Raw genomic sequence first — 22,580 nt, 5'->3', positions numbered from 1 at the left:
AGTAATATTTTTCCGGCATGGTCACATTAGGAAGGACTTTTGTACCTGTAAAATCACCTCATTTCTCCAGTAAAAGGGGCACTTGATGTGAGTTTTGTGGCCGCAACAGGATGCTGAACCAATTGAACACATGGGATGTTGAAATGAATAGGATTAGTTGTAAAGCAAAGCACAAGGAAGCCCTCCTGGGGTCAGGACTTCACAATATGTATGTGAATGCTTGTCAATACTCTATTTCTAACTTTCATCAATGAAAAATGTGGGGTTTTTTTTTTGGTTTTTTTTGTGAATGATTTTGCCTTGTGGAGCAATCACAACTCCTGGTTGTGTCAGGGGCATACTTGCATCTATTTGATAAGAATGAGTTAGATAATTCCAGTCTAGCTTAGAACTGGAGATAACTTTTAGGAAGAGAATGGATTTGGGACTAATGCATAACATACACCTGTGTCCATGGCAACATGTGTGCTTATTCTCTCTGTGTCCTTTTTGGAACTGTTTAGAAGGGACAGCTCTCTTCACAACGCTTTCAGCAAACTAAAAATTAATCCAGTTACGAAATCTACCATGGAAGAGAAGAAAGTCTCTATAAAGTAGGAACTATAAAAAGAAGTTGGCAGGTTTAATCCCCTCTGAAGCTGTAATCTTGCATACTGCTGGTAGGCTGCCGTTAAGCTGTTCATAGTCTGCAGGACTTATAGAGAGTACTTAATTAAATATAGTCTTTTATGGCCACCAACACACCAGGACAGTGTACTGCTGGTTCTGCCCTTTACCTGCTCTTTCCATTTCCATGCATCTGAAAGGCACTGAGATTGGTTAACATGATTTGCTTGAATTAGAAAAGAAGTAAAATAAATTCTTCAGGAAGTGTTTGAAGATGTACCTCCATGAAGTTATATTTGTTCCAATGACAGGAATAAACTTTATTATTTATGTGTCTAAATGTCTGTCAAGTATGCATAACACAGTATGAGGCTCTATTAGTAGCTGATTTACATAAATTTACATATTTTTGTATTTTAGAAGTAGCTGATGCTTCATATTTCTGGGAGGTAGGGAACATGCTTCTCACTCATCTTTTATAGTATTCTCCATGATTCCTTTTCTTTGAAAACAACCAGAAAAAAATTCAAACTTAAATCTATCCTCTATCCTGATAGTCTAGAACTTAGAGGAAATGGAAAAAATGTAAGAGAATTAATAGTGAAGTTTTACGTATGTTTTAGATAGTAACATTAGTAAACACTAAAATAATTTACAAGCTGTTCTACCCAGTTAAAAATTGTTTTCATATCTCTTTATTTTTAGAAGGTCCTATAAACTGAATGATAAAATCCACTAGGTGTATTGTCCCCTAAAAATAAATACTTTGCATGATATTCATACTTTATTAACACACAACTTTATATTTTCATCAACACTGAAAACTTTATCTCATTGTAATCAGCAGTCATATCTCTCAGTGCTGGACATCTGCCTTCAGAGAACTGTGAAATGAACATCCAAATGATCTAACTGTGAGGGATATGGTTAGATTGGTCCCAATCAAATGTGTGCATCAGTCCTAAAAGAGCTTTTCTTTAACACTAAGATCTTTTCCAGAGAAAGACAACTCTAAATCCAGATAATTGAAGTTGGGATTGCCTCTGCTCAGAAGTGTCTTGAAGCTTTGTTTTCTCTTTTTGAGAAATTTTTTTGTAAGATTTCTGGTATCTTTATCTTAGAATTGCTTTAGTTAGAAACATCAACAAGGTTAGTTGGGAGAGTGAATGATTTAACAACAAATATAATTAGTATTTGAAAGTACTGTCAACACTTTAAGGCAGTGGAAAAATCACTTTCTGGATATCACTTTATGAAGCTAGCAAAACTCTATTTAATTGGGTAACAGTAGAAACTGAAGTGCTCTAGAGAGTATTCTCTGAATTACTAGCATAGTTAAAGTCCATGAAAATGTAAAACGTAGATCTGCAGAATTTGGATTTTAGCATGTTTCTTGATTTAATCAGGTACTCTAAATCCTGTGGCAGATAAATGAGGGACTAAAACAAGTCAAAAGAAATTATCAGAAGGGAAGCAAAGGCTGACTTAGAGTTTTAAAGCAGCAGGAGAGAAGTTTCTCCGGCAAGGAAATATTCTGGATGTATAAACAGGCTTGATATGAGTCTCAGTCTTAGAGGGACAGCGGAGAAAACAAAGACAGGGTGATGGTGATGAATTGAGACTGGAGGAAAAGACACAAAAAGAAGCCTGGAAAAAAAATTGGACTTGAGTTACTGAAAAACAGGAAGAAAATGAGGGATGAAAAAGACCCCAAAAAGCTATGTGGTTTAAGTAGCAGTTTTATATTTAATCACGAATGGGAAAGACAAGTGTAGGAATGTGCTGATGACATTCTCTGCAATTAAGTGGAATCTAAAGGATTGTTCAATTTTTTTTTTTGCCATTTGGGATTTTGACTTTGTTACTAATGGAGAAATAGAATACCAAACATTGGTTTGGTATTTTTGTCCTTGTATGGGAAGACTTGAACCATTCTGAGTGTGAAATGTGCCAAATGGAATTAAGTATGATTCTGAAAAGACTAAGTCTTTTTAGCATTGTTACTAATTTTTTTTTCAAATTAGTAATATCCTAGCTGTATTAGAAACGGGCATTTAGTAACTTGAACTTTATTACGTTATCAAGTTGTGAATGTGAGTAAAAAGCTGAAGGACTGCATCCAGAGAGAACAGAAAATATATAGGCATTTTGAGTGATTTAGTAACTGGATTGCTTCTAGCTCTGCTCTCTCTGTAAACATATCTTGCCCAAGCAGTTAAGTGGCTTCTATTCAAAAGCTAGAACATTTTAAATATATTGTCAGAATTATAGCCCTCATACTGAATCACTAATAGAACCACTTTGAGCTGTACTTAAACTAGTGCACACCATGCACCCCAGTTGATGGGAGAGCCAAGACTTGGTGAGTTACTCTGTGGAATTCCAGGTTGCTGTCCAAAATTGTGAATTTAGACTGTAGATCCATAATGCAGGGACCCAGCTCAGTCTTTTCTATGACATCTCTGTCTCCAAATAGGTTATGGATGTTTGCATTTCTTCAAGTGGCCTGTTATACTGTGAAAAGTAATAAGTTTCTTACAGTTCACAGTAACAAATCTCCCATTTTTTTGCTTATGTTTAAGCATTTTCTTAGTGCATGTTGAATTTGCATTCTATTTCCTGTTTTTACAGAACAATTTATTTATTGAAAAACACACAGCACAATGCTTAGGCCGAAGATGAGAAAACATCCATAACCTATTAACTGATCTAATTTAACTGAATAAATTTATAATTATTTAAGTACCAGTTTGAAAAGCAGCAATTATAATGCATGTTTCAAATCAATACACAGTGTAAATGTTTGCTCATTTTTATAAACATTTAATGTGTGCATCCTTTCTACCAACTTAGTAGTAAGGATTGAAATTCCAAGGGTGATTATTAAAAGAAAAGGCAGCACAGTGGCTGAAAAAGTTGTTTTTAGGCAACTAGTCTGTTGGTAGCTGAAATGGATATAACATAAAGAATAGTTGAGGTATCATACCCTATATATGGCATGACATACTGCTCTTGGACTTGTTTCTGGAATGTGCAAAGGAGGAGTGCTTTTTCTCTCTGGTCCAGAGAGATTTGTAGATTTGTTGTAGTAAATTAGGGAAGTCAGAGAAGAGAGAGCCTGCTAAGGAAAAGCAGTCACCTGATTTCCTCTGGAGGTCACAAGTGCAGAGAAACTAGAGGTGTTGAATGAAATACCTGCTAGTTAAAGAAAACAAAGCTGGAGATGGGCAGGAGTTTAGGGTGGACAGATGAGGAAAATTTGCTTGGAGGTGTCAGTTCACACAGAAAATTTTAATACAAATGTCTCCAGTTGAAGCAGCTGCAGGTAGAGCTAGAATGGAAAAGAACTGCCCTAACTGAAGTATGATCCAGAGGCTGGAACTGGGTAAATACAGCACTAAAACTTAGCTACATCACAGGATGTGCTAAAAGTGGAGTGTTTACAACCTAAACATGGAGCAGGGACTGAAATGCAAAAGACAGGCCACTCCTTTCAGGTGTTTTCCTCAGTTTTCCTTCCCTCTGTTTCTGAAAAAATGATATTCCAGGAAAGAAATATCTCTAGTTCAGGCTGAATTGTGTTTAGGTTACTTATTTTCTTCTTTCTTCTGCTCTTCTTAGCCATCACTTTTCACTTGAGAGCACGTACTCCAGCAGGCTGGTGTTCTGGGCTCACTGCAGCGCGCTTTGCCGTCGCAGGAGTGCGCGGTTCAACTCCATTGTTGGGTTTTCAGGCTGTTGCTGTTTAGGTGGCCTGGAAAGGCCCAGGGATGGCCTTGGAGAGCCGACGCTTCAAAGAACGAGGAGAGACTTCTGATCTTGTCTCGGTCTCGGTGTTTATTAATTGTTTATCTAAAAGATTTTCTTTCAGCCCGACAGAGGTCTGCACAGCAAGTCAGCCATGGGCACACTCCCCAAGCCCCCGGGCGGTCACTTATCTTTATACCCTAAGTTACGTGTACAATATTTATCATTTTACTCCAATACCTTCTACTCTTATTAACCTGTGCACTTCTAGTAATGACCAATCCCAAAGTGCCACCACCACCACAGAAGATGGAGGCCAAGAAGAAGAAGAAGAAGGACAGGACACGCCCCAATTCCTCCATCTTACTTCTCTAGACCCCCCTGTACCAAAATCCTAAACCCTGTGTTTCACACTTTAACTAACTTATCCCTTCACCATACACCCAGTGAATTCCTCCTATCCTCATACAGGTCTCATCTCCTGTGTAGGATCAAAATCCTGCCACCAGACACTTCTGGCAACATTCCAGGATTCCCGAGCCCCCCAAGGGTGGTCTCGGCCTCTCTGCACCTCCATCCTGAGGTGCTGAGATCCCACATCTCCCCCTTCTGTTTGCACCAGGAAGATCTCTTTTACTATCCGATTCATAGCGTGTTTTAAACATGCAAATATGCATGGGATGACAAGTATGAGGAATAGGAGAATTATTAAAACATAGAACCCTACTCTTAAAATTCCTCTCCAAATGGGAGAGATGTCAAAGAATTCTACCATACATTTTGCTTTGGCTGATTAATAGGTAAATTATCCCCATTGCTTATTGCAATGAATGAAAGAATGATGCACATAAGCATCATGAAACTCATGGCTTCACTTCTGTGTGACATCATTGCTTTGCTTTTCATTCAGGACCTTAACAGAGAATCCCCCCAAAGTCCTTAGTTTCTTCTTATTTCTCTTCCGAGTCGTCTTGGCAATCTGAGTCTCGACCCCTGTTTGAGTACTCGTCTCTTTTTTTTTTTTCTTGGATCTTTGTTCTGGGATCCGCATTTTCATGTTCTCGCACTCGAAATGGTTTCACGTGTCGTGCCGACACCCACGTCTCGATCTGTGGAGATACAAGCGAAACCCTTGCCCCCCACTAGGTGGCGCTGTCACCGGCCTCCCCAGCTCGGGTGACAGCATGAGCTCTACCGCCCCTGTCCTGTCGACTGCCGTGTTCGTGATCTCATTTGAGACCGTGTCTGCTTGGCTTTTAATTCAGCTGAAAATGGAGCTTGAACACCAGAACGTCTCCCTTGAAGGGAAGGGACTGGGACTCCGAGGGTTATACCAGAGGCATCAAGTCTGAGGAGGGTGTGGAGCCGCTGGGACATAGGATCCCGAGCACGGCCCCTCCTCACCCGAGACGTCACTCTCTCCCCCTCGTTCCACCTCCGAATCTCCTCCCCTCGGTCTGTCCCGACTCTGTCTCCTCTCCCTCTGACGTTGTGTCCCTGGCTCCTCCCGCCGGTGTGTACAGCCCGCCCCCCGCCGGCACCCGGGCCCGCCCCGCAATTCGACCCGACCTCGCTCCCGGGTTTTTGCGAGTTTTGCCCGCCGCGCGCGTCTCCGCTACTCTGCCGGCCGGCCGGAGCGGCCGCCACCCCCCGGCGCCGCGCTGATAAAAGCCGCGTCTGCACTCATGTCTCCCTTTTCTGTCTCTTCACCCGCGCTCCCCGCCAGCTCCGTCGCTGCCGCGCCGTGCCCCCTGCGAGGAAGCGCCTCCCCCCCCGATCCTTTCTCTTCCCCCTGCACCCCCTCCTCCGATCCTGACTCCCTTATATTCTCCGGAGTTTTAGGACGCTTTAGGAGCTTCTTGGGGTTTCTGGGTTTTGGGACCGGGGCTTTAATATTATTTCCTGCTCTCTTTTCTCGAGAGCCCTTTCCCCTGGCTTCTTGAGGCCAGAACTAATTAAAATTTTTTCTTTTTTTTTTTTTTTTCTCCTGGAGCTTTGCTCCCCACCCTCCTTCTGAGGGTGCCGGCAACTTTTCGTTGCTCTCCCAGTCTTTTCGACTGCGCCGAGATGATGCCTTTCTGGCATCAATCTTGCCGACGAGAGCAGCTTTAACGCTGTCTCGTCCTTCTTTGTTGCTAAAAAATATAAGTGCCTATTAATTTCCTGCCAAAACCCCACTTCGAATAGCAGGCATGTTTCGGCCAGTGGGTAATTAAGCCTTGCCCACAACAACAGCTGTTTTAATTCTTTCTTTTGAGATCCTTTCTGTATATGTTTGAGCCACGCCTTGTAAGGCGGACAAAATTTCCCGTTGTTTTTTGGGAGAGTGTGCAATTATGTTCTTATTTTTTGACCTTCTCACCGAATCTGTCGTCAGAGCTGTCCGAAGGCTCCCGTCTCTGTCCAGCAGGTCACAGGAGAAGGAATCCAGAGGCGCCTTCTGGTTCCGATCCGGGCTGCTCTACGAACTGCCTTCGGCAGAAGCTGAGAGATGGAATTCTCAGTGACTGCTGGTTTTTTTTTTGCAGACTCTTCTGGCTGTTTTTTTTTTTTCTTTTCTTTTCTTCTTTCTTCTTTTCCTTTTTTTTTTTTTTTTTTCTCAAGCTTCTCTCCTCAGGAACTGCTCTCTCGGCTCTTCAGCTCTTCAGCTCTTCAGGGCTGATCCCCCCCCGAAAGGGTTGGTGGGGGGTGCCCACGCAGCGAACGCCACTTGTAAATTTCCTGGCGTTCTTCTTTTCTCTTTGCTGGGCTGATTTATGTCCAGAGCTATTTCAGGGACGCCGCTTGTTAGTTTTCTGTGTTTTTTTGCTGTTTAGGTGGCCTGGAAAGGCCCAGGGATGGCCTTGGAGAGCCGACGCTTCAAAGAACGAGGAGAGACTTCTGATCTTGTCTCGGTCTCGGTGTTTATTAATTGTTTATCTAAAAGATTTTCTTTCAGCCCGACAGAGGTCTGCACAGCAAGTCAGCCATGGGCACACTCCCCAAGCCCCCGGGCGGTCACTTATCTTTATACCCTAAGTTACGTGTACAATATTTATCATTTTACTCCAATACCTTCTACTCTTATTAACCTGTGCACTTCTAGTAATGACCAATCCCAAAGTGCCACCACCACCACAGAAGATGGAGGCCAAGAAGAAGAAGAAGAAGGACAGGACACGCCCCAATTCCTCCATCTTACTTCTCTAGACCCCCCTGTACCAAAATCCTAAACCCTGTGTTTCACACTTTAACTAACTTATCCCTTCACCATACACCCAGTGAATTCCTCCTATCCTCATACAGGTCTCATCTCCTGTGTAGGATCAAAATCCTGCCACCAGACACTTCTGGCAACATTCCAGGATTCCCGAGCCCCCCAAGGGTGGTCTCGGCCTCTCTGCACCTCCATCCTGAGGTGCTGAGATCCCACACTCCATCATCTACTCTACCTCTCTTATTTTGTATTAGAACTATATCCCTGCCTGCTTCAAGAGAAACAGTCCCATTGAAACCTTTAAACTGGGTATTAGAAGTTAATAATGTTTGCTAGGTAGGGTTAATAAAAATTTCCATTGTCTAGCATTTATGACACTGGTAATTTCTTGAGACTGCAGTGCGTTGAAAACACATGGTGTGTAAAAACTGAAACAATACTAAAGCCAAGTGCAATGGAGATTTTCTGCTTACTAAGGTGTTTAGCTATAGGAAAATTTTGCATGATTTCATGTGGGATTTTAAAATCCATTTGATGAGATAAATTACTCCATTAACTTTACAATAGGTAGCTATTATTTTATGCTCATCTAATGCTGTGATACCATATGGTGGTGGAGATCTGTATGCCTCTAAATGCTTTACATTTATTTTTGTCATTTTGTAGTAAATTGTATTTCTGGAAAGGAGTGCTTTTTATGTAGCTGCTATGATGGTATTTCGATATTGCCATTACTTTGCAAAGTTGGTTTTTGAAAAATCTGTGCTCAGTTTTTGTCTGGGAAATTGGATGTATTAACCCTGCAATACAAAGATTGTCTGTTCTCCCAGGCAGCCAGTGTTCCATGAACAAAGAATGTTCTCAGGGCTATTGGTGGCTTAATTTTTTTTATATCTTACCTTAGGATAGAAAGTATAGAAGGTTGCTTCTTATTTCGTCTTCCTTCTTACAGTAGGATCTTCTTCAGTGATGGTCCTCTGCAAAAATGCAGTTTTTATATGCATTAAGGATTAAAAAAGACAAGCTCTGGATTTGAGTATTTCTATGAAATTAATTCATGTCCAAGGTCCTTTTCAGTTTAAGAGAAATTTTGTCTTACAAAGCTTACTTATGAGGTATAGAAGTTAACTTGTCAGATTTGGAATGTGGCTTTTAATTTTTTTTGCTTAAACAGGCAATTCTTATTGAAACTTTTTTTTTTTGACCTTCTGTATTATTTTAGTAATAAATACACTTCATTGTGGCTGACACATTCCATCAAGAGTGTCCCCAAAGACCCTTGCTGTCTTTATGTTGCAGCCCTCAGAAAATTAACCTACTGTCTCGATGGCCAGCCATGAATGCCAGCTTTATAATTCTCATATATACCTGCTGTTCAAAGGGTAACTTTAGTGGCATAAAATGTTTTGTGTCATGCTGATTAATTGAAAGATAGCAACTGATGGAATCACTGCACTGAAGTCAGAAACTCCACACCTGTATTATCTGACAAAAAATTCTTAAGAAATAGTGTGATACAGCAACTTTCTACTGGCCAATTATTCTTGCATGTACCAAAAATTGGATGGATTTTTGGATAAAATTAGAATTTATTTAGGTGGTTGTAATCAGGTACAAGAGAAAATTTAAAAAAGCAATCTTCATTATTGTAATAATGTAAGGACACTAAAAAACCCCACGCCATGCTTTATGCTCATATCAGTGATCCTGATGTGGCAACTGTTAGCTTTAAAGCATCTTTTTTCCATATCAAGCTGCGAAGCCAAGTCCTGGGAGCATGGACCATTGAGGGCTATAAGGGATAAATGTTCATTGCTGGCTATGGTAGCTGTGAAAATTTGGATTATTCTTTACAAATGGACTGTGATAAAAAATTAATAATCAATTATATCACCCTTTTCAGTGGTTTTAAGATGTTCAGGCATGATATTTTTATTTTTGGACAATACTTGCCCTGAGATCTGATTTCACTGTCTGTCTTTATAAAGAAGCTTTTGATCTGAATATCAGTACATGAAGAGGAAGTGAAAAAATAATGATCAATTTCTGTACTTAAACACATGCTAATCTTTCTGAAAAAAAATCTGCTTCAACATTATAACATTGAGATTCTGGCATGTGACTCTTGCATCCAGCTGTTTAGGTTCCTCACATCTTGCTGTTTAGGAAGTCAATTTATTCTTTACAGAACTTATGTTGTACAGATAAATTTGAGACTATCATGAAATAAGACATAGTAATCAATTTCAGCTCAGCAGTTGCCTGCTATTAATTGCCATTTACACACATTTAAATGCAAAGCTCATGATAGCACCAATTCATAAAATGTTAAAGATATTTTTAATATGGAGAAAAGTTTTGAACTCTGTATGTGGCAGTAAGAATTTGCATTCCTGCTCAGGTAGGCATCTCACAGTTCTTTAAAGATTTCCCCTCAACACAAGCTCATTATTGTTTTTGAAATCCAACTGAGAAGATATTTCTGGATTTGTAGCTAGTGTGTACGTTTAAAACAAAATATAGGGCAAAAGTTGCAATAAAATAAGGTAATTTGACCAAGACATGATCTTTACTGTGTTTTCACTTATGTTTATCCTTTGATAATGTTAGCTGATGATAATAATAATAATGATAGATTTTGTGGCTTTTTGGGTTCTTGTTTGTGCTGCCATCATCCACAGAAAGTCCATCCAGTTCCTACCTGCATGGTCTCATATTTGGGATGTCACTGAGACATTGTCATATATTTCTGCAGTTAACACCTATTCTGGAATTAGCACATGGAATACTTGCGCATTTTGTTAGCACAAAGAAAGAATACCAGAGAATGTGATAAATGGAAAGCTCCAACTCTTTAATTGCTAGTTATCAAGGTAAGGCATGATCTATATGAATATTTATGTATGATCCCATACAGATAATTAACAAAAAATGTTGCCAAGGTAAAAGCAGTGTAGGATAAGGACGTTGCAGGCAAGAGAGTCTGAGAGAAGTTGTTACCTCTTTGCTATAATTGGCCCAAGGATAAGTGCAAATGCAGGTGAATCCAGGTAAATTATTTTGATCAAAGAAGCAAAATTCTAGCACTTGGATCTGTCTGGCATTTATATATTGACATTTATTGCCACTCAACAGCATATCAACATAGAGCTAGAATTCTATATACATTCTATTCTATAGAACAAATTTATGGTATCAACGAATATTTACTTTAGTTACTTCACTTTGAATAAGTAGAATTTTTCAGTTTGTTTTCAGTGTGACCTAACAAAACTTTTCCTTACTTTTATTTCCTTTTTTCTCTTGACGATCTTTTGCCTTGATTGTAGCATGTGCTCTAGGAAGAGATGTGATGTTACCTCTTTCTAAAAATCTTTTATTGTCTCCTTCAACCACAAGAGCATCACTTCAAGAGTTTTGCTTTTAGAGTTTAAATAGGTTTGAAGATAAAAAACAGGAAAACTCTTAAAAAGCATATCCTTGGTCAAATATTCATTAATATGAAAGCTCCAAATCCCTGTGGAATGCTTTCTGCCTCTTGTTGGTATCACTTCCAAGCCTGCTGCATTCCTCCCCAGCCCCTGTGTGAACATGGAACCACCTGGGTGAGTGTTTAGTTCAGGGCTGGGCTGAAGCTCCAGAAATGAGTCTGTGTCAATGTGCTGAGGTTCCCTAAAGCCAAGTGCAAAGTGCTGCCCCTGGGTGGGGTGATCCTGTTAAATCAAAAGAATTTATCTAAAAAAATCAGTTATAATATATGTTCCAGGTGGCTGCACGCAGCTTTTGAATTTAATCAATTTATTCCGATTATTTATTTATTTTTAGATGAACAAGGTCTGTGGTGAGAGTAAATTGATGTATTTGTTGTCTTCTGTAGATGCAAATCTAATTAGTATCTTCACAAGCCTCATCTAAATTTTTTGTTGTTTTCAAGATGCATCTTGAAGGAAACATCTTGAAGGAAATTTGTTACTTATTAATCCTCCCTTGTTACTACATGCTGCAATGAATTCAACAAGTGGGCCTAATCTTGAATTATTTTCAAAAATCTTATAAACAATAGGTTGCCTATAACTTGCTGTAAAATGTATTTTTTATTATTTGAATTTGGGTGATGTGTCTTTATGAACTGCTTTGCAGCAAGGGCTTGCAGAGGCTTCAATGGTTTTATATCTGTTATTACTATTTTAAAACTAATTTTGGTAATTTGTAACTTGAAGCCTCAGAAATGCCATCCAATTTTGGTATCTAAATATCAAAAGATGACAATGTCTGGAAGGAATAAAGTTACATTAATGCTCAAACGGCTTTAAGAAGTTGAATTAAGCAAAGAGGCTCAATGAGGGATGATTATCAGTGACCAAAGGTGTTGTCTAGATATTGCATGTCCCAGTGAAATGACACAGATTTACTTAGGCTGGGCTCAGGTCCCTGAGTACTGTTAGGACTAGAAAGTCACCGTGGCTGCTCCTGCTAGTCACAATTCAAATCTGATCAAAGATGCACCACGCAAATTCATAATGTTTTTTTAATTACTGAAACACATTTCAGCATATTAGACGAACAATACTGGATATTCAGCTATGTTTCCACCATGAAATTAAGAAATAAATTGTTTTTTCTAGAGTCATTCTTTGGATGCTTTCATGCTTTAAAAATTATTTTAGTTGTCTCCTCTTTAGATATGTCCAGCCTCTGCCATCCTCTGCCAGTTTTTTAATGATCTTGGGGATTTGGACCTTCAACACTCTTCTCATAAAAGCAGGGTTGCTCCCAAATCTTTTTTCTTCCCTTTGCAAGGGTTTTTTTCCTTTATAATGTGATGTATCTCAAGATCTGAAGAAGCTCAGATGAATCTGTAGGGCCACCAGATAAGTAAATTTTTTTTATAAGCACAGACCAATTTTGAAGTATCTGAAACAGGTATTTTTAAATGAGCCAAGGCCATATTTTGAATGTGCAGGTCAAAGAAAAGGGACTAAAATGTTGATGATTTATCTGACTTTGTAGATTAAAGGTGCTATAAAAGTAACTCATTCTAAATTATGTCAATAATGCTTTGAAGGAAAAGACAGCTGTAGGTCCTCACAAGAGGATGAAATTTGTGATATGGCTTTAAACTTTGGGTGATTGTAAAACCTTTGGTGTTTTCAAAACTATTTTCACACTGCAGATGATCTGACTGTAGAGCAATAGGAGTGTGTTTGGTGTTGTGAGGCTTTGACTTGTCAGACTTTTTTGCATATATTAAATTGCTACAGCAGCACTTCCTTTTCCAGTAAGAGCCCCAATACTGGCACCTTCACTATCACTTAAGTACATGCACACAGAGACATTTGTAATAATAAACATACCTGGATTTCCTTTTTACCATTAAGTTCACTGAAAAATAAATATTTTTATTTATAAATACTTTCAAGAAGCACATCATTCTATGATTTATATATATAAAGATACTTATTTACATGTGCATATGTATGTATTAAGGATGTATTTGGTTTATATATAAACTCCTGTTCTATGAAGTTGCTACTGAAAAACCAATTTTGTTTCTATGTCATTAAAAATCAAAGATAATTTTGGAACTTGTGAGTTCATGATAATAATTTTAGATCTCTAGATATCAGAGGAGAAGGCTTACTGTCTTTATCTTTTGTTTTAAAAACCATTCCTAAGTAGCTTTATTGCTAATTTTAAAGGAAAATAGTTTATTTTATCACCAATGTATAAAGCTAAAAAAAATGTGGTTTTGAGGAAAGCCTGACAGAACCTTAATTATGACAGGAGCTAGCAGGTGTCACCATAAAAAAAAAGTGATTGAGAAGAATAGCTATAAATAGATGAGCCATTTTAGTCATTTGCTTTTGAAAGCAGTTTAATAATTCCATGCTGAGTCCCCTTACAACAAATTTAATGAAAATCAGCATGATGCTGTGGCAGTTCCTATTGGATTCTTTCACCATCTTCTTGTGTTTCATGGTGTGAGAGATTAAAATAGCATCTAATAAACTACATTAGTAGCTCTACATTCCTGATCTGAGGCACAATTGCACACAATTCCTCCTCCTCTGGAGGGTGCCCCTGTGTTTCAGTTCCTTGTCACCATGCCTAGGAACTGAGAATTGCTGAACAGCAATTTTGTGCCTTTATTCCCTATTCATTATGATTGTCAGTGTGGAGCTACTCTGAGGCATTCTGAGCAGGAAGTAATGATTTGATTTGCAGCCTGCTGTGAAAATTTATTGATTTGAATGGACTTTTCTGAAATTCTACTCGATGAGCAGGAGAAAAGTAGATGCCTGTGTCAATGTTGCTTGGTTTCCATAGATATAAGACAAAGCAATATTTTAGACTTAGAAAACATTCTTAACAAAATATGAATAATATAAAAATATTTTTACTTTTTTTTTTGTCTTTGCATTTAGGATCAAGAATCCTAAATGAGTTTATTACAGTGCTTGAGGAGCTATGCAGTTTCAAGGGAGTTCAATATAGGGTCAGCTGCTGGGGACTTTCTAAAACTTAATTATTTTTACACTTTTTGGTTCCCAGTGAGCTTGCAGAATATAATAGAAAAAAGCACAAAGAATGGTGGCTGCATTTTTTGAAACTATTTTAGAGGTAGAGTTTGTGGTTTCTTTTGAAGTCTCAGTATATTGTTAGGCCCCTGGGAGACACTTCAATTCTTCTTGGGCTCAAGGCACAGTGTCTATATAGTGCTCTCATATTCTCAGCCCTTTCAAGTTTGGGAACTCCTGTTGCTGGTTAAACGAATAAAAATCCTGACTGTAGAGGAAGGTGATTTAGTTGAATATTTAAACAATCTGTGTATAAAATATACAGACAATACATTTTTAAATTAGATGTTCCTTCCCTAGCAAATAATGGAAATTTTAAACTAAACTGAAACTTCTGCGTCTCAGACCTTGACCAGGAGACATGTCTGGAGGGAACATGGACTTAGACTTCCACACAACACAATATAGACAATTAAAAAAATAATTCAGTACTGCTTACTTCCTAAGCACAGGAAGTCCAGTTTCTTGTATTATGTATTTTATATTTCAGTGCATAATTTCTGCTCAGCAGTAGTTTGGTCATATATTCCAGCTGGTCTCAAAACTTTCCTGGTCCTCTGGATTTCAATGCTGGGAGTCTGTTTTCTTAAAAATCCTATCCTGCACTCTCAGCCAGATCTCCAGAATGGTGTCAGGTCCTGCAGGTGCTGTGTTAATTGCTTTGTTAATTTAGCTGAGTTTGGGACTGAACTGGAACAGAGGTTTCATGGTGGTATCTTGCAACCAATGGGTCTTTACAGAACCTCCAGCTGTTAAATTGATCAGGCCAGAGGTTTTCCTTACCAAAATATGTACATAAAATAACATGGATGAACTATATTTACCTTACTTTTCTGACTTGTATCAGTCTTCAATTCCTTTCTCTTCTGTCCCAGCATAACTCTTTGACTTTCTCATCTGTGTTGTAGTTATCATTAATTTTTGCAAGCATGGAGGACTATGGGAAAGATTGTGTGAAAGACTGGACATTTTAAGTTTTAATCAGCTCATTAATTCTGGTTCGCTTTCATAAAACACGGATTTTGGGGAGGCTGATATAGCTTTGTAAAAGATATATACTTTTTTGGAGTGAGCACTTAGGGAAGTAAAGTCCTGTAAGTGGATGCTCCAGTGCAGAATGTGCAAATACATTTATGATAGCAACAATCCCTGAATGGCCCCTGGCTCTACATGGTCTTCCTCTCATATCCAATCAAAATAGAAGATTTGTTTGCAGAAAAAAATTGCCTTTTATTTCTTTGCCCCTTAGGCACTAGAGAAAATGATCAATAATTCCTGTATGAAACTCCCTGTTCATATATGTCAGTTGTCATATATTTGACAAATACTGTCTTGATTAGCTCTTTTAAAATGAATGTGAAAATGTCTTGATATAGGCAAAAAAATGGTAAACTGTAAAATATTTTATGAAACTGAATCATGGTCTTAGTGAAGAAAATTATTTGAACTTGCAAAGAAAATAAACCAGCCGTTCCCCTCTCCCAAAGAATTGTAGAGGATAAGAAAAAGGATGGGGGATAGCAAAGATTTTAAAAAGGAAAATGCAGCATACTATAGCTGTCTTTGCTTTTTTTTTTTTTTTTCAGGATTTGCAGAGGATTTTATTTCAAATATAGTCTGGTTGGGGCTTTTTCCTCTGCTTGATTGGATTTATTTTTTTTCTCAATAAGAGTTTACATGTCCGTTGCTGAAATCAGATATATTCGGTGGTTCAAGTAAGGATTTTGGTAGCATTAAAATGGAATGGCTGTGTTTTCAGTTAGCAGTGACCATGTGCTGGACAACTGATGTGATTTAATGGTTGCCAAGTATGAGCTGAACAGAACAAAAAAGCAAAGATGGTGATACTGGCAACCAATTTTATTGGTAATTGTAATTATCAATGGTCTTTTGTATTAGAGGAGTGGTGAAACTTCTACTGACTTTAGAAGGCAGTAAGGATTTTTCTTTTTAACAAAACCATCAGCCTTGCTGAAGATTTTATATTTCTTTCTAATCAAAGTATATTTATTTCACCTTATAAATAGCTTTGAAATGTTGCAGGTGCAGATTTACTCTCAAGTGGATGTTTCTATAACCCAATTTCAGAGGCAATCTGCCAAGGATTCACTGCAGCCCCTCAGTCCCATCACCCTTCTCTGCTTGGGATGGGGACACTGTGGAGCACATACATGGGAGTGAAGGAGGGAAGTTGAGCCAGGGGAAAAAACGGGAGGAGAGGGAAATAATTGTAATTTGGTGTTTGTTTCTCACTATCAAAGTCTATTTTGATTGGCAGTACATTAAATTTTCCACATAGCAAGTCTACTTTGCTTTGACAGTAATTTGCAAATGATCTCTCCCTGACTTATCTCAACCTACGAGTTTCTTCTTTTTTTTTTCTTTTTTTTTTCTTTTTTTTTTTTCTTTTTTTCCTCTGTCTTATTTCTCCCTCTGTCCTGTTGAGGAAGGGGGGATGTGAAAGCAGCTGGGTGGGTGTCTGGCAGCTGGCCAACATCAGCCCTCCACAGAGTTATTACTTCAAGGTAATCCTTACCTGCAGAGAGCTTCATTCTGTTTTTTCTGAGCTTAAGATGAATAGTAATTCATCAAATAATCAGACCTTAAAATACTGTATTATCACTTCTTCCAGAATCTTTTTTATACTGTTGAGTAACCTGTTAACCAATTGCTGATGTCTCTATACTTTAACACTCTTTTTAGCCAAAATTCATAATTTTGACTAGTTCTGCTCCTGTATGGCTAAAAATTGTATTTTAAAATCTGTTGAAGTCAATGGAAGTAATTGCATTGATTTGAATAATTTTTATATCAGTGTCTGAGATGTTTACTTGGTGTTGCATAAGAAACTTTCACGAATATTTTTAAAACACATTATTTGCTATGATTCTCTGAATAATTGCTTTATATTTATGAAAGGTTTTTGGAATAATATCATGGTGAAGTTATCATATTAATAATTATTAATGTGCAGTAATTATTCATATTGAGAAATAATGAATGCAACTATTATTAATAATAATTGCTTTGACCTAAGATTCATTATGGCCTTTTAAACTTTTATGGAAATGTATGGTTTTTTTTCTTGGAAACTGAAATTAGCGACCAAAGATTTTCAGTATCTAAAACCTGCTCATATTGGTACATTTTTACTTTGTTATACACCTATAAACCAGTTAGATCTCCTTTTACCTGTACCTGCATCTAAATCCTGATTTTTGACTGATTACTAAATCACTTTGTAATATATCTCACCTAAGGAACAGGAGGAGAAGGATATATTATAATACTATTAACTATTCTTTAGTTTAAAAGCTCACAGTGCAAGTGAGTGATTGTTTTAGTTTTATAGTTTGGTTTGCTGCAAAAGAGGAATAACATAAGAGTTAACATAATGTACTATCAAGACAAGAAAAATAAAGAATCTTTGCACTTAGATAACTAAGAAAAGGATAAAGTAGGTATAAAAAGTACTTTTTTTGAGATAGTGATCTTAAAAATAAGGCTATATGTTTGAATCTGAAATGTCAGCTTTTCAATGAAGTCATGACATTTGAATAAAAGTACATGCTGAGCTATAACAACACCATAGAATTGCTTTTTTAGGACCATGAAAAGGGAAATAATTTTTTTTGTTTTTTTCTTGCATGAAAAAGATCAAGTCCTCTAATAAGTTTGCTTTTGGCCTTTGCATTTTCACTGTGTATGTTATGACTCAATATATTCTGAAGTAGCTTCTTTTTGAGTGTATTTTTCACAACTACTTTTCATAGTTTACCTTTTATGATTTATTACATTTTTTATTTCTTTGCTTCAATTCAATGCATTTTGAGCAGTAAAGTTTACCAAGACTCTGTGGTAATTGCAACACTTCTCCCTGGTCACAGCCCTGTGCACAGATACTGGTGCTGATTCCTAAAAATAGAGATGTGCAATATCTAATAGCTTAGAGAAAAAAAATAATAGCAAATAACATTTTGTCAAGCTCAAGAGAATCTTTCTTTCCTTTCAGAAACGTTCTTAAACCCTATAAAGCAGTGGAGTACATTAATGGCAGTGTAAATGGATCTCTGTGATATGATATTTGAGGATTTTTAACAGAATACTGTTAGAAGAATAAGGGTAGATGTTCATTTTGGTGATTCATGACTTCCATAAAGAGTTTTCAAACACTATCATATGCTATTTATTAAATTAAAGAGCCCAAACTGTACTGAAAACTCACATTTTTAAAAAGTGCATAGATCAGCCGCCTACCCATGTGTACTTTAATCTGTATAATGACATTCAGAGTTCCATTAAATGATGTTGTGGTTCTATAACTGAGGAATTGGGCTGCTGAGATATAAGGCTTTCTTTCACCTCTCAAATATAAAAATATTACTTTTATAGATTTTGAAATTAAGTAGCTGTTCTTTGATGGTCTCTGAATGGTTGAAAGAATTGACAATATTTGTACTTTTTACTTATATGTCCTAAATACTGTACCCATTTATTTCCCATTTCTTTTAGATGTATGAAGCTATACATTTACAATGAGTGTGATAGAGACATTCAAAAATTATGCAATAAATAATGCAAAAGACAATTTAGTTTCATCCCTCAAAAGATGGTAAAATTCTGAAGTAACTTTTTAGTAAGACAGTTCTTCAATAATATTAATGAATGGTACACTCCTGTGTAAGGTACCTCATCTTTTTATGTCTTATATAGACATTAGTAAAATCGCATTATATTCTGATTCAAATTGAATTACAATTACATGACAGTCCTTATGCATTAAGATATTTGAAATTGATTTGGAAACTACATGGGAATATAATTATATTTCTAAAGAATCTTTCACTGAAGAATTTCTGTCCCTTAATAGTTACTGCACTTCATAAATATTCCCATCAACCTATTGTTACTATTGCCCAGTGGAAACGGGCTGCAAAATCAAAATATGGAAGGTAACTAGGAACTATTGGCCACCTTTGGCATGAACAAGAAATCTTTTTTGTTATACAAATAATGAAATATGAGGTGCTTGGTGTTGGGATGAGTAAAGATGATAGCATCTATTGGATTTGTCTACTTTCAGCTCTGCTGTGTATGAAGCAAAAAATGAGAATAAAATGTAGAAACATATGGGACTGAGATAAAAGAGCCATTTAACTTATGTGCTTTGATGCTTTCTTGCCTTGGTCTTCTTGGCATGTGGTGTGTTTACAGATGGCTCAAAGCCAGTGAACCAAAAGGCAGGGCACAGGGACTGAGGATGCTTCATTTTTTATTGTAATGTAGTCACTTAGGAGCTCATCACTTCATCTGCATGGTCTGTGCACAGAGTCCTCAGTGGGGAGTGTTCCGTTTCCATTGTCAAAACCTGTTAGTCATCTTGCTTTTCAAGCTCTGGGGAGATGGGAAGTGCTGTGTTAGAGTACAACCTTTATTTAAGGACTTTGAGGGCTGCAAAAATGGCAGACTCTGAGGACAGTGTGTTTCTGAGTTGAACTGGTAGGACTTAAAATACAGGTCAGCAACCTTTAACCTCATTTTACAAAGCCATGTTTGACCATATACAGTAATTGTAAATGTGTGTCTCTGAAGGTGCATGTTTTTTTCTATGTAGGAGCATTAAAATTGTCTTAGTTTATGTCATCTTGTCCCAGTTCCACTATAGCGAAGCAAATTAACTGCTTTATATGAGGTTGGGTTTCACTTGCACTTATTTATCCCCCATTTATTTATTCATGGTGTCAATATTGCTGCTTTATATAGGTTGTGATGTCACATTCACGATGCCATTTCAGAAACTTACACTATTAACTCTTTTCCCCAGACACTGCTTTGATTTTTTTATGGAAAATGAACAAGTCTGTTCATTGGAGAGGGGATTTGGAGCCTGTGTGTCCCAGCCTCCAAAGCTGGTGCTGTGATTTCCAGGTTTAATGTGCATCAATTAATAGAACAGAGATAAACTCTGCAGCTCCTCTGCATGGTTTGCAAGGGATGAGGGTGACACACCTGAGGCTGGCTGTGTAGTTATGGAAAGCAGAAGTCTGTGATGCAGAGAGGCCCAACAGAAGCTCAGCAGTGTCTCCCCAAAGCTACAAAAGGGCAGCAACCAGCACAAATACCAGAACTTGTTTGGGCTGAAGCTTACAGACCCTGTCTTAAAATGTCTCTAATCCCAAAGACCACTCAGCCAGCAGATCACCTGGGATTTATGTAGGTAGGGAGAAAGTTTTTATGCAAAGCACAAAATCACCTGTTCCTTCTTGTACTGGAATGATCCCTAAAAACTGTATTTTGAACACTGTAGAACAGTGTTAAGAGAGGCAACTTGAGATCAGCTCCTAACCAGAATAATTTCTGTTTTATGGTTTGCAGGAAAATACATCATCAGATTCTTCTCTGGCAACCAACAGTGTCCTGAGCACAGAACACTGAGTAAACAGGCAAGGAGGTGGACAGTGAAATTTGTATAACTTTGGCTCTTTGTTTCCAGATGTTTTGTAAAAACTTTTTAAAGACAAAACAGAGCACATCAAGCAGAATAAAACACCTTCCTAGAAGCATTGCCCTGGTACTGACTCTTCCAAACTTGCCATATATGAACTCAGGAAAGAAGGAATTGTTTGGTTGCCTCATTTGGAATATGGGAAAGCCTGTCTGAGTACTGCATTTGGATCTGAGCATGATTTTGGTGGAAACCATGATGGTGAAATTAGTAGAAAATGTGGTCTCTAATTGTTCTCTCTGTTGTCATGACATTGGGAGATACTTTTAAAAATTAAAGAAATTTTTTTTCTCTGGGAAGGAAGTCTGAATGAATGTCTGAAATTCTGCTGAAGAATGGATCCCCAGTTTGCACCAGCTGCCTTTCTTTTGCTCCCCAGGATTTTTTCAGCCCATCGTTTTCCTCCACAGCCTTTGGAGAGAGGGCATTAGGTAGTATAAACTCAAAGTAACTACAATTCCATTGGCAGCATCACACAGGAAGAGAAGATCTAAGTGCTTCTAGCTCTTTTGATTCGAAGTCAGGAGCTTTTATATTAGCAGAACATCCAGATGGCACAGTTACAGATAAGTGTCTTTAACATGAGAGGTTTTTCTGGGACAAAAGCATTGATACTTGCTTGAAGAGATAAAAATCAGTTCTGCTGAAGCTTAGCACATCTTCTAATACAAAACATTATGTGCCATTAGTTTGAGAGGGCAGAAGTACTTTTATTGAAGTAAAAAAGACTGTCCTGTTTGCTATTTCTGTTATGCACCTTTTGTTGGACCTCTGTAATTAGCACATAAATAGAATTTCAAAGACTTAAAAAAATTAGCAAACTGTTCCATGATGTTTATAGCGGGTGTTTCTGCATGATGCTTTGTAGATGTGCTTGAATGTCTCAATGAGATAAGATTGTTGGATGGTTAGGGAGAATACCCAATTTAACCAAGTCCTTTTGTTACAGTTCTCATCAGAGAGAATTTTCAGTTCATCTCTCTTGTAAGCTGGGTAGAGTTGATAAAGAAAAAATTATGGCAAGTTGGTTGCAGTTGAAATTGTTAATATCTTTCAATCAAGTGATTGGTTTTGTCTCAATGTTAGCTAAGTTTGTTAAGAAAGCAGATTGTCCAGGCGATTTCTGCTCTCATATTCTCCCTTATTATACTTCCTCCAAGCAATATACAATTTTCAATAATGATGGGAAAAAATGGAACTTCAAGATGAGAGTTTCCAAGCTTTTCTTTTGGTATTTTTTTTTTGTTATTGTCTTAGCCTTGAAAAATCTCTTATCTGCTATGAAAAAAATTCCTAAGCAGGAAAAATAGATCACAGGTGCAAACCAGATTTGCTCAAATATGAAAATTCTTGCTTTTAGTAGGGGAGAAATGCATCATGTTTATCCAAAACTACAAGTTAGAAGCTATGTACTATTTTTTGTTTCCTTTTTTTCCCTTTAAAGCAAATGAAATACTACATGTATGATAGAGATTCTAACTCTGAATGGAAGTCAGAAAAATGAAGATTTGTAGATACTTATAGCTTTGCAAATAAGGTGGTGAATAAAGCTTTAATTCCACTACTACTATTTTAAAAACTTTTTCATTCAGTCTGGCCCAGCATAATATTTCTAATTGGTTTAAAGACAATTTTCAAGTGACTGGTTAAGAAAAGGAAACTTAGGATATAGATTATTAAGTGACTGCTATCCAACAGAACATTTATGCTTTTCATTTTCTTGTTCCTTGGAAAATTGAAAAACTAAACTAAAGTCTGGTCTATCAGCCTTTGATTAGGCTGTTGTACATCCAGTATAATATCATCCTGATGGACACGTTCTGTGGTTTCAGCTTTTATGACGATTTCTTCCCATATCTGTGATGTTTCACTCAGTGAAACACAAATGATGCAAATGACAAAGGATTTAAAGCCATTGACTTTCCAATGTGCCAGTAACGTAATGGCA

The 22,580-nt window shown here is 37.4% G+C and overlaps 1 long non-coding RNA gene across 1 annotated transcript in view; it reads left to right on the top strand.

Annotated features, from left to right (window-relative positions):
- Positions 1-20,931, top strand: part of LOC132072771 (uncharacterized) — a 77,955-nt gene extending 57,024 nt beyond the window's left edge. The window contains exon 2 of the long non-coding RNA XR_009418386.1: positions 20,503-20,931. This is a non-coding gene — a long non-coding RNA (uncharacterized LOC132072771). The remainder of the gene's footprint in view (positions 1-20,502) is intronic.
- Positions 20,932-22,580: the final 1,649 nt, after the last annotated feature.

This window comes from Ammospiza nelsoni, chromosome 4 (genome assembly GCF_027579445.1).
Source record: "Ammospiza nelsoni isolate bAmmNel1 chromosome 4, bAmmNel1.pri, whole genome shotgun sequence".
NCBI classification, from domain to species: Eukaryota; Metazoa; Chordata; class Aves; order Passeriformes; family Passerellidae; genus Ammospiza; species Ammospiza nelsoni.
Note: the sequence above shows the minus strand (reverse complement) of the source record. Positions and strands in the feature narration are given on the sequence as shown.